This window comes from Schistocerca gregaria, chromosome 7 (genome assembly GCF_023897955.1).
Source record: "Schistocerca gregaria isolate iqSchGreg1 chromosome 7, iqSchGreg1.2, whole genome shotgun sequence".
NCBI classification, from domain to species: Eukaryota; Metazoa; Arthropoda; class Insecta; order Orthoptera; family Acrididae; genus Schistocerca; species Schistocerca gregaria.
The window spans coordinates 476266211-476280002 of NC_064926.1; the positions used below are offsets into that span (position 1 = coordinate 476266211).

The following is a 13792-nucleotide window of genomic DNA, read 5'->3' on the forward strand; positions in this document are numbered from 1 at the left end:
GGTTTGTGGGCAATAATATTCCTGATACGAAATGGCCAGCCCTCCCATGTGTCTCGACCTGAACCCTATAGAACACTTTTGGGATGAGTTAGAATAACGAATTCGCTCCAGATCTATGCGACTAACATCACTACCTATAACGGTTTCTGCTCTTGAGAAAGAAAGGGATGCCATTCCTCTAATTCAGACACTCCTTGAAAGTGTTCTCAGCAGAGTACAAAACGGCATAAAGGCGAAAAGTGGACATGCTCCATACTACTTTCCACAAATAGATGTCCGTTTGCGTCAACAGATGGTGTACTGGATGTAACAGACTAGTCTACACTTCGTTTATTGTAAGTTCAACCATACTGTGAACAAGCGACCACTCAGCAAGTTCTGAAATTGGTGGTCGGGTACAGTGTAACTCCATCTTGTGCTATAACGTTACTGGAAATAATTTCTTCTTACGTATCAGTTTTGATTATTATTCTAGAGTGAACGACAAAATGACACACATCTTTACTGTTTTCGTCGATCATCTGATTAAATATTTAATTTGTGTAGTTCTTCTATAAAATGACACTGAACAGCCGCTTCCTCTGCCCCGCCATGAGTGCTCATCTGGTCTTGTTGTTCGTGTGTTCTGTGAAAATGTGTGCAGTTTTGTCGTTTTCTGTAGTGAAACATAGGCGCGGAAAGCAAAAGAGCAGCGAGGAATGGATTGTGTACCAAGTTTTACCTTGTTCATTCTCCTTATAAATTATTAAGTGAAATTTGAAATTATACTGTTTGGCTGCTGTAAATTGCTTTTAAGAATTCGGTATCCAGGGAATTTGACATTATGTATTCGGATGTTTGGACACGTTAATGCGACAGCCAACTAATCCTAGCTTGCCGCGGACCCCAATGGCTCGGAGGGCAGCTTAGTGCAGCTCTGCAGATTAAACGCATCACCTGATAAGAAAAAGCGACGTACGAGATGCGAGGCTGACTTACAAACGTGCACACGCAGCTGTACTCGACATGGCGTAATTGACGTTTCGCGAGAAGGAGAATCTGCTTGGATAGTGACAAACACGAAGGATACATACAGTAGTGGAATTCAGTATAAAGGCAGGGTTTCTAGTAAAGTAGTTTTACAACGTCTGAAGCAAACAAGTATTGAATTTATTATGAATCTAGTAGATACATGTAAGACATAAACAGACATGACAGAATTGCGTGGTTTATTTAATATCACGACTATCGAAATATGCCGTTTCCATTTCCTGTCTGGAGACTAGAATAAAGGCACTCACCGTCCTGTTGCGGTATTGCACTGTTAGTACTTTGTCCAACCTCCGCTCTTCCTAATTACCTCAAAAATTCTTTCCAGCACTAAATCTGTGAGGGTTCGTAGTTCTTGCAGTGAAATTGTCGCCCATTCTTCCCGTATCGCTCTTTTCAGCTCACATACGGCCTCAAATTATCTTCCATCACGATAAACACGCCTTGCAAGTGCTCCCCAAAGATTTTTCACGGGGTTCAAATCGGTGCTACCCGCATGCAAGAGCAAGACATCAATATCTTCAAACCATTTTTTTGGTTGTTGCAAAAACGTTCACAGATGCAGTATCTTGTTGAGGAATTACATTTTCGTCCCTAATGCCTCATACATTCTAATCGCCTATAACATTTCAGTGTAAATGTTGGAGTTCATTCTGGTGTTCAGACAAGCAACGCATGTTTAACTTTAGTGCAGAAAGCTGCACAAATCGTAACACCTCCACCACCAAAATTTCTGCTGACTCTTATCCTCAGCAGTGTTCTCAGATCATGCCAGTCGCTCTGAAATCCATCTGGTCCATATAAATTAAACTTCTTCTCATCACTGAGGATCACTTTATCCCACTGCGAAGTCTATGACATATGGTTTTTTTCAGTAAATTCTAATCTAGACTGTTTACGTTTGGGTGTCAGTGCATGTTTCTTGGATACAAGATGTTTTCATGTGACAAAATTTGTTCTAAGCGTCTGCCAGTTACTGGGAACAGTAAATCAGAAATAAGTTGACAATAATACTGATTTGTTACCGTTGCTTTGCGTAAAATTAATCGTTTCGATGCCTCAGATACTTCTCTACTTTTCCGCTGTCTCCATATGGTGCCCCCTGTCTAAAAATGAGCTTTTTGACGATTAATGGGTCTCATTTCCTTGTACGCGCCATTTTTTTCTTTTTCATGACATGGAGACTGTTTTCCGTGTTTTACTGTCACAAACGTGGTTTATGTACCGAACACGCACTGCCAATAGTGGTGTATGTTTCCTGTCTGCAGTAAAGGCATGTACGCACACACTATACTGTACATAACCGAGTTCTACCCTCTGCTAACTGAACTGCTGGTATGTCGTTATATACTGTACTACTGACACCAAATGCGATACCAATTGACTGCATTTGTCGGTATACTGGATCTCATACTATGGCAGTGCACCACAAGCACCAGCGACCATATCAGAAGCTGTCAATGACGCTGCTGGAGAAGTGGAACGTTGTACGACAAGAACTCCTTACCAACCTTCTGGCCAACATGGGAGCACCTTGCAGAGCACATACTGCCGTCCGTGGTGATCAAACAACCATGTCACGCCTTTTGTAATGTCCAGAAGATCGACATGAATCGCGATGATTTAAGGGTAATTATTGTCATTTAATAAAACTGTCATTTTGTTCGTCTCAGCGTATTTCTTTTAGTTGTCCTTTATACTTAACTGTAGCAGTTCTATCTATTTATGGCTCGAGCTTCATCTAGATGTGTTGCTTGGCAGTGAAGTATAATTGGGAAAGTTAGTTTCAGCCTTACGTTTTGCACACAGAGTTGTCATAATTCAGATCTCTTATCTTGTTCCGCCTGGCTACGAATCCACTGTGTTAATGCCACTATCTTTTAAACGTTAAATTCAGTTGGAGCTGTAGGCTACAGCGTCCGACAAAGGTCTCCGATTTTTCTAGTCTTTCGTAATGGGACTTTCAAATGTCATATGGGAGCGGCAGCCGTCGAATAGCGCCGATGACGTAACTGGCCAAAAATTTCCTGAAGCGATTAAATAATACTTCTGTACTATAGCAGGGCCAGAGGTAACTATCACATGAAGACTGCATTACTCTTCATACCCCGGTGTAGCATCGGCTGAAAGCTTCGATAGTCGTACAAGTGTTGAAACACGCGTTGTTTGAATCAAAATTTGTTTCTGTATTGCCATTCTTTTTAAATGTTAACGAGTGAGGAACTATTTTCCCGCTATCCTTATTGCGAGGGCTTGCTGAAAAGTAATACCTCCTAAAATTTTATAGTATTTTCAATGTCGGTTGCGGAGTTACAGGGATCGATGGCCATGATTTTTGTAAAAGCCAAAATTAAACCCTAATATACAAAAACACTGATAAAATTACACATTGTTCCATGTATTTATAAAAAAACAAAATAAAAATTTGGTCACCAAATTTGAACAAATTTCAAACTAAATACGATTTCTTTTTAGATTTTGTAACTTCCGGCCATCTCACCCGTGTGTGAGGTTTAGACGGACAGACACACATGGGATAGATGGTAAGTTGCCAAAACGCTTTAAAAACTAAAAGGAAATGGTGTTCATATGTGTGTGAAATATAATGGGACTTAACTGCTAAGGTCATCAGTCCCTAAGCTTACATACTACTTAACCTATATTATCTTAAGGACAAACAAACAAACACACACACACACACACACACACACACACACACACACACACACACACACACACACGCACGCACCCATGCCCGAGAGGGAGGACTCCAACCTCCGCCGGGACCAGCCGCACAGTCCATGACTGCAGCACCTAAGACCGCTCGGCTGATCCCGGCGGAGGTTCGAGTCCTCCCTCGGGCATGGGTGTGTTTGTGTTTGTCCTTAGGATAATTTAGGTTAAGCAGTATGTAAGCTTAGGGACTGATGACCTTGGCAGTTAAGTCCCATTAGATTTCACACACATCTGAACATTCTGAAATCGAATTAAAAGAATATCCAAAAATGTTAACATGTTTCATTGAACTAATTGTTACAGGTAAGTGTTGTATGAGAGATTATAGGAAATGACACGTCATCTTTCCTCATTGGCTAAACCCAAGCAGGAATCCATGCACTTCAGTTTTTGAATCGCAACCGATTTTTTTATTTGGCTCTAGGGTTTTACTAGGAATTTCAAACTCTATATAACCTTTTCTGACTGAATATCTATCGTTTTGTACTATCTTAATAGCAATATGAAGCCTCCTTCTTTCTCTATCTCCTTTTGGTAGAACCAACCTTGGAACTTAGTTGGCATCCGGAAAAGAAAGAAAAAGAATTTCCGACAAAACTAAAAAATACACGAACTTTTACGGGGTGGCTAACCATCCCAAAGATGATATGCCTACCTCCTCTAATCGGCAGGGAGAGATGGCCAGAATGCGGCATGAAATATCAACACGACGGTGTGTAGCTAGAACTGTACAACCCTAAAATGTAAGTTTCCGTAACTACTCACAGTCTAACTTCCGGAAAAATTGAAACCTACTGACATGCTATATAATCTTAAGGTTTATTAAAAAAGATGGTTCCAATGGCTGTGAGCACTATGGGACTCAACATCTGAGATCATCAGTCCCCTAGAACTTGGAACTACTTAAACCTAACCAACCTAAGGACATCACACACATCCATGCCAGAGGCAGGATTCGAACCTGCGACCGTAGCAGTCACGCGGTTCCGGACTGAAGTGCCTAGAACCGCACAGCCACCGCGGACGGCGTTTATTAAAAACTAAAACCATGAAAAGTGCATCCTTTTTGTTGAAATAAAGTGTCGAGGAAAGCACCAACATGTCACTATCAACTGTCCGGGAACGTTGTAATGCGGGTAGTTTGAGAACCACGGCTGTTTGTCATCTCCCCCTGTTTTATCCTACACTCCTGGAAATTGAAATAAGAACACCGTGAATTCATTGTCCCAGGAAGGGGAAACTTTATTGACACATTCCTGGGGTCAGATACATCACTGACAGAACCACAGGCACATAGACACAGGCAACAGAGCATGCACAATGTCGGCACTAGTACAGTGTATATCCACCTTTCGCAGCAATGCAGGCTGCTATTCTCCCATGGAGACGATCGTAGAGATGCTGGATGTAGTCCTGTGGAACGGCTTGCCATGCCATTTCCACCTGGCGCCTCAGTTGGACCAGCGTTCGTGCTGGACGTGCAGACCGCGTGAGACGACGCTCCATCCAGTCCCAAACATGCTCGATGGGGGACAGATCCGGAGATCTTGCTGGCCAGGGTAGTTGACTTACACCTTCTAGAGCACGTTGGGTGGCACGGGATACATGCGGACGTGCATTGTCCTGTTGGAACAGCAAGTTCCCTTGCCGGTCTAGGAATGGTAGAACGATGGGTTCGATGACGGTTTGGATGTACCGTGCACTATCCAGTGTCCCCTCAACGATCACCAGACGTGCACGGCCAGTGTAGGAGATCGCTACCCACACCATGATGCCGGGTGTTGGCCCTGTGTGCCTCGGTCGTATGCAGTCCTGATTGTGGCGCTCACCTGCACGGCGCCAAACACGCATACGACCATCATTGGCACCAAGGCAGAAGCGACTCTCATCGCTGAAGACGACACGTCTCCATTCGTCCCTCCATTCACGCCTGTCGCGACTCCACTGGAGGCGGGCTGCACGATGTTGGGGCGTGAGCGGAAGACGGCCTAACGGTGTGCGGGACCGTAGCCCAGCTTCATGTAGACGGTTGCGAATGGTCCTCGCCGATACCCCAGGAGCAACAGTGTCCCTAATTTGCTGGGAAGTGGCGGTGCGGTCCCCTACGGCACTGCGTAGGATCCTACGGTCTTGGCGTGCATCCGTGCGTCGCTGCGGTCCGGTCCCTGGTCGACGGACACGTGCACCTTCCGCCGACCACTGGCGACAACATCGATGTACTGTGGAGACCTCACGCCCCACGTGTTGAGCAATTCGGCGGTACGTCCACCCGGCCTCCCGCATGCCCACTATACGCCCTCGCTCAAAGTCTGTCAACTGCACATACGGTTCACGTCCACGCTGTCGCGGCATGCTACCAGTGTTAAAGACTGCGATGGAGCTCCGTATTCCACGGCAAACTGGCTGACACTGACGGCGGCGGTGCACAAATGCTGGGCAGCTAGCGCCATTCGACGGCCAACAACGCGGTTCCTGGTGTGTCCGCTGTGCCGTGCGTGTGATCATTGCTTGTACAGCCCTCTCGCAGTGTCCGGAGCAAGTATGGTGGGTCTGACACACCGGTGTCAATGTGTTCTTTTTTCCATTTCCAGGAGTGTATTACTCAGTCGACTTTCCCCCTTCGCTGAGCCGGTCGTTGTGGCCGAGCGGTGCTAGGCGCTTCAGTCCGGAACCGCAGGTTCCATTCCAGCCTCTCTCTCTCTCTCTCTCTCTCTCTCTCTCTCTTTTTCTTTCTTTCTCTCTGAAGCCTCTCCTGTGCCATTATTTTCACCTCAGAGTAGCTCGCACAACGCCCTATCATAAAAGCATGACACGTTTTACGGATGCCAGTCTGACACGCACATCTGATTTTTATCAGGGCGCGCTGAAAGGTAATGTATCCGAAATTTTTATATGAAAACTCTTATTTAAAATAAAACCAACTTTATTAAGATTCTGCATATTTGCTATCCATCTTTGCATACTTATCTCTCAACGTATTGAACCTGACGGCGAACACTTTTCTCCCAACGAGAGTCCAATTTGTTGAGACCGTCACTGCAGTGACTCAGTTGACGGAAACCTCACCCCTACTTGCACTGCATCATCACTGTCAAAGTAAAGTCCTCGAAGGTGTTCAAGTTTTTATTACACTAAAAAAAATGTGAATTCCTAAGGGACCAAACTGCTGAGGTCATCGGTCCCTACGTAACACTCTAAGCTCTGTCACACACGTTGTTATTGGCAACGTCAGTTCGTTCATTACGAACACTATCAACACAACGTCGCACATTACTGATGTCAATAGAATGATCTACCTACAAAACATCAATTCTTTCATGGGTTTCAATTGGTAGGCACGTTTTCTGCAGTTAGAAACCCGATTACAGTACGCTGTTTCTCAGGCAACGACATCGTTACGTTGCACGGCACCATTTTACACGCTGGAAATCGGAACTCTCTCGGCAATGGGTCACAACTTGCGTCAGCGAAGGGGTTGTAATGGTTCAAATGGCTCCAAGTACTATGGGACTTAAGATCTGAGGTCATGTCCCCTAGAACTTAGAACTACTTAAACCTAACTAACCGAAGGACAGCACACAAATCCATGCCCGAGGCAGGATCCGTACCTGAGACCGTACCAGCTGCGCGGTTCCGGACTGAAGCTGTAGGAATGCATTGTGTGCATTGGCATAACTGATTCGCCTAGACGGATAATGGATCCACCTTCTTCGGTGCGGATGCACAAGTACGTCAGACCTGCTGCGGGGCTCTCAGAGTAGCGAACATGGAAGACTGCGGATAGGCGGTGCTCGTTGGGAATGCGGGTCAGCGTTGAGGTGTGCCGATAGTCTGCGCAGTTGCGATAAGGCTGTGTCCCGGATGGCATAGTGGTTCATATAGGAGATGCCATGTTCGAATCCCGGTCCGGCACACATTTTCAACGGCCTCCGCTGATTCTACGTGATGTCCCGATGTACCTGATATCAGTAACCCCTTTCCCCCTCCCTTCAGTTTACGTAGAAAATATGTATTTCGATGAGAACCTTTTACACACGTACCCCGGGGCGTGATGGCTGCACGGCCTGCCAGTGCAGAGGAATAGCCCCCAAGACGTATAAACCTTTCTGGATTTCACTGACGGCAGTACATGTCTATGACCTTTATGTGGCTTTTTTGTACGCTAGTTTTATATACCCTGCCTACAGATAATCAGTACATGCGGCTTTCTGAATACAAAATTGTCACTTTTATTATGAAAGCGTGTGGAGCTGGAGATTAACAATGAAAAAGTGTGCACCTCATCACAACTTGTGCGAAAACAGCTTCCCTTAGGAAGTGTGCGATCAAGTCGCGTTTTGACTTCTTCAATTACATATTTATTACAAACTACAAAATTTAAAACACAATTATATAGTTTTCTCTATAAGTAATGGTTAATTTTCGCACCATTATGGTAGGTAACAAACAGTGTCATGGCTTTTAGGGTACAAACTACAAATATCTTCAGGGAGCTATTGATAGAACTCATACATTGCTCAGGCATAGAATTAGCTCATAATTCAGTGGGGGTAACGGCACACCTGCTACGTTATTAGAAACTTGGAACCCATGATAATTCATCAAGTAATATTGCACCTGGCGTCCAGAATTTATGAGAGAGCTGAATGTTCCCTGATTGCACATTACAAGTCCCATTTCACAAATCTGTCGCTCCGTTATTGTAGCTCGGAAACAGATTGATTATGCCACCAGCAGATTGAAGGCGACGTGATGTAATTATTCCGACTGTTTACTCGTGATAATGAGAATACAGCGCAGGTTTCCACCGTCTAACTACCTCTGCTCATTTCAGTTGACATATTCGCTACGCTTTTTGCATACAATATTCACATGTGCCAACAAAATTATATAATTGCACGACACGTAGTTCAGGAGATACGGCGTCATAACACTGGGATTCGTGAGAAACTGCCGCATCATGCATGGCTTTTAAATTTCTTATTCCTTTGCCATTAAATCTATTCGCGATACATTTCACAGACAATATCCGCATATGCCGTTGAATATACCTACAAAATTGTATCTCTGTAAAACAGATAGTTCAGTAGACATGACGGCATAAATATTAAGCTGAATGAAAAAGAAACTTCGGGACCAAATTCGTTAGTGATACAGATGAATTACGTGTACAAATACGTGTCAGATATCTTACATGTGTGTGATAAGTGCGTTGTGGGCAAAGCCACGGGAAAAAAGCTTCTCTTGCACCCCTGGATACGTTTAAACCAAACTTGCTATACATGCAACTTACTATTTGGAAGGAAATACTATGGATAAGATGGACAGATAAAGAGGTGGTGGAAGAGATAGACACAGATAATTGGGAGGGGGAAATGGACAGAAAGAAGGGGGAAATAAACAGAAAGAGAAGAGGAGATAATATACTGAGAGCAGGGAGAGGACGAGATGGACTGAAGGACAGAGACGAGGAATTGAACGAAGAAAGATAAGAGGAGGAGATGGGCAGAGAAAGGAATAGATAGAAAGGGGGAAGATGATGGAAGAGAAGGACAGGGACAGGGAAAGGGAAGAGGAGAAAATGGATACAGTAGGAGATGAGCAGAGAAATGAAAGAGGAGAAAGGCAGAGAAAGGGAGGAGGAGGATATGGAGAGACAGAAGGATGAAGGAGGAAATGAACAGAGGGAGAGCAAAGGAGGAGATGGACAGGACGATATGGATAGAAAATGGAAAGTCGCAGTGATGGACAGAGGGAAGAAGGAGTGGTCTTAGAGAGTGGGAGAAAATAGAGTGGAGGTGGAGATTGACTTAGAAAGGGGTGGAAGGGAAGATGCACAGAGAGAGTGGGAAGGAGGTGATGCACAGAAGGGACAGGAGTAGATGGACAGATGAGAGAGGAGCAGATGCACAAAGGAAAGACGTAGAGATGGACAGATGGGAGTGGTGGGTTTTGAGGGGTTGAGGAGAGATAGAGGAAAAGAGGAGATGGATGGAGGTGGGGGATCATATGAATGGAGAGAGGGGGAGGAGGAGAGATGAACTTACTGGTGGAGGAGAAGACTGACAGGGATGAGGAGCAAATGGATACAGAGAGGGGAAAAGAGGATTTTGACAGAGGAAGGAAAGAGAAGGTGATGGAGATAGACAGAGATGAGGTGATGGTTGGAGGGGGACGATGAGGTATAAGGTGAGCAGAAGATGGACTGTGAGGGGAGGGGAAGATGAGATAGACTGGTGATGGGAAGGGGAGGAGATGGACAGAGTTATGGGAGAGGAAATGAAGAGAAAGAGCAGGGAGGAGATGTGTGGAGGGGGAAGGAGAGAAGGGAAAGAAGCAGATGGACAGAGAATGGAAAAAGGAGTAGATGGACGTAGGGACGGTTGAAGGGATCAGATTAGAGGGGGTGAGGGAAGCAAAAATGGAGGAGGAACTTGACTTAGAAGTGGAGGACCATATGGCTCTCAGCTAGTTTTGACTGAAATTGTGGTTGAGCGAAAATTAGTTAATTTGTCTCTACATTTAACTCCAGTTTATAAGCTCCCTTCTAATTAGGACAAGAAAGTGACCTATGGCTTGAAAAATCGCAGCTATATTAATTACGGAATGATGAAACCCTATTAGTAAAAGCCTACCGGCTGACGATAAAAGTAATGGAAATGGAAGATCGCAGCCAACTAAGTTGGACGTATATCATAGCTTATGCTAAGTATACAAGCACGTTGTAGAGTTACACTTTGCCATACACATTTACAAATGGCAACCAAATATAACGCATACACGACTGTTGGGGGGATGCGACTGAGATGAAGCATTTTCCTGCTGTCTGACCTGGGGCGTCCGGCGCTGTAGTGAGGCTGAGAGAGGCTGCGTCTTCAGCTGTCAACGGGCGAGAGGCGTGGCGGGGGCGGCGGGGGCGTCAAGGCTGCGACGCGACGGCGGCGGGCGTCGCCCCGGCATGGCGGCCGCTCTGGAAGCAAGCAGGCAGGCCGTGGAACGTAGCGCAGGGGCGCGGAAGCAAGTCAGTTGCGTTCTTTTAGAGAAACCACTTCAGCTTTCTTTTTGAACGACTTGGGGAACTACGGAAAATCTAGATGGCTGAAACTCGTCTTAAAGGGCACATTTAATTTCTTATTACACTACTGGCCATTAAAGTTGCTACACCAAGAAGAAATGTAGATGATAAACGGGCATTCATTGTACAAATATATTATACTAGAACTCACATGTGATTGCATTTTCACGCAATTTGGGTGGATACATTCCTGAGAAATCAGTACCCAGAACAACCACCTCTGGATGTAATAACGGCCTTGATGTGCCTGGGCATTGAGTCAAACAGAACTTGGATGCCGTGTATAGGTACAGCTGCCCATGCAGCTTCAACACGATACCATCGTTCATCAAGATTAGTGACTGGCGTATTGTGACGAGCCAGTTGCTCGGCCACCATTGACCAGACGTTTTCAGTTGGTGAGAGATCTCGAGAATGTGCTGGCCAGGGCAGCAGTCGAACATTTTTTATATCCAGAAAGTCCCGTACAGCACCTGCAACATGCGGTCGTGCATTATCCTGCTGAAATGTAGGGTTTCGTAGGGATCGAATGAAGGATAGAGCCACGGGACGTAACACATCTGAAATGTAACGTCCACTGTTCAAAGTGCCGTCAATGCGAACAAGTGAGCGAGACATGTAACCAATGGCACCCCATTCCATCACGCCGGGTGATACTCCAGTATGGTGATGACGAATGCACGCTCCAATGTGCGTTCACCACGATGTCGCCAAACACGGATGTGACCATCATGATGCTGTACACAGAGCCTGGATTCATACGAAAAAATGACGTTTTGCTACTCGTGCACCCAGGTTCGTCGTTTCGTACACCATAGCAGGCGCTTCTACCAATGATGCAGCGTCAAGGGTACCCGCAGCCATGGTTTCCGAGCTGATAGTCCATGCTGCTGCAAACGTCATCGAACTGTTCGTGCACATGGTTGTTGTCTTGCAAGCGTCCCCCTCTGTTGACTCAGGGATCGAGACGTGGCTGCACGATCCGTTACTGCCATGCGGATAAGATGCCTGTCATCTCGACTGCAAGTGATACGAGGCCGTTGGGATCCTGCATGGCGTTCCATATTACCCTCCTGAACCCACCGATTCCATATTCTGCTAACAGTCATTGGATCTCGACCAACGCGAGCAGCAATGTCGCGATACGATAAACCGCAATCGCGATACGCTACAATCCGAACTTTATCAAAGTCGGAAACGTGATGGTACGCATTTCTCCTCCTTACACGAGGCATCACAACAACGCTTCACCAGGCAACGACGGTCAGCTGCTGTTTGTGTATGAGAAATCGGTTGGAAACTTTCTTCATATCAGCACGTTGTAGGTGTCGCCAGCGTGTGAATGTTCTGAAAAGCTAATCATTTGCATATCACAGTAACTTCTTCCTGTCGGTTAAATTTCGCGTCTGTAGCACGTCATCTTCGTGGTGTAGCAAATTTAATGGCCAGTAGTGTATTTTATTACCTTATTTCGCAAGTAGTGTATTTTATTACCTTATTTCGCAAAGGAGTTACGCCTAAGGCATTCAATGATGGTAATGTGTATCAAGGGTCGACTGTCAGCAGTTTGGTTAGTTGGTGTAGTCTTTGAAGCTTACTGGAAGTCATGAGTTCTGACAACGATACAACACTCCTCGCTAGGCAGGTACTCTGGGTAAAACGTTTCAACAAGTCAATGGTGTAGCGGTCGCGGAGCAGTTGATTCAATTTTTCAGTGATAAACGCAGCGAGACTCCAGTGAATTCTGCGATCAGAAGCACGCCAGTTCCTTGTCTTAGTAGATCCGTAGACGTAAGCTTCAGTACAGAATACGAACTTAGTCATTCAATCCGAATAGTTTTTAAAAAAATGGCTCTGAGCACTATGGACTCAACATCTGTGGTCGTAAGTCCCCTAGAACTTAGAACTACTTAAACCTAGCTAACCTAAGGACATCACACACATTCATGCCCGAGGCAGGATTCGAACCTGCGACCGTAGCAGTCGCGCTGTTCCGGACTGAGCGCCTAGAACCACTAGACCACCGCGGCCGGCCCCGAATAGTTTAGACAACTTACTCAATCTTTCATTTTGGCTTACGATACGTTTCACATCGTGTATAGAATTGTTTCCTATCGTGTATCTGGTTTAGTTGCCACGTTTTTTGTGCTGCTAAGAGGTCACGTGTGAACTGTTCAGTAGCTCTTGAATGACACTCTAATACGAGAAAAACGGACGCACCGCGAAGGAATTATCCGAAAATCGGTAGATGTGATGTACATGTTCAGACAAACAAATTATTACAATTGACGAAGATTTCTCGGGTCTCCAGCCGGGTGGTAGCGTTGATATCTCGCGAAGTTTCGGGAAGTGTCATACTACCCATCTTCTGGCGAAGATGGGTTAGTATGACACTTCCCGAAACGTCGCGAGTATGACACTTCCCGAAACGTCGCGAGATATCAACGCTACCACCCGGCTGGGGACCCGAGAAATCTTCATCAATATTTTACGTTGAAAAAGCTTACAGTCACATAAGTTTTTACAATTTCAGAAAATTTTGATGATTTATTCTCGAGAAAATTCTTCACAAATTGAGGAAGACAGTTATGCATTGATCCACCTCTGGTCCGTGCACAAGCAGTTATTCGGCTTGTCACTGACTGACGGAACTGTTTGATGTACTCCCGAGGGATATCGTGTCAAATTGTCCAAATGGCTCGTTGGTTCGTCAAATTGATGAGCTGAATGGAATGCTCTGCCCATACTACTACAAGAGCTGTCAATAAGGGAAATATCCGGCGACCTTGCTATCAAGATACGGTTTGGCAGGCACGAAGACTAGAAGTAGAAGCTCTGTCCGCCCCCAGTAGCTGAGTGGTCAGCGCGACAGAATGTCAATCTTAAGAGCCCGGGTTTCAATTCCTGGTTGGGTCGGAGATTTTCTCCGCTCAGGGACTGGGTGTTGTGTTG

General features: G+C 45.4%; 1 protein-coding gene across 2 annotated transcripts in view; it reads right to left on the reverse strand.

The window, feature by feature from the left end:
• The window catches only part of LOC126281270 (soluble guanylate cyclase 88E), an 883920-nt gene that overhangs the window by 351512 nt on the left and 518616 nt on the right, over nucleotides 1-13792 (reverse strand). For both annotated transcript variants that reach the window (XM_049980094.1, XM_049980093.1), the window contains exon 3: nucleotides 10597-10735. The gene's annotated coding sequence lies outside the window, so the exon portion shown is untranslated. The remainder of the gene's footprint in view (nucleotides 1-10596; nucleotides 10736-13792) is intronic.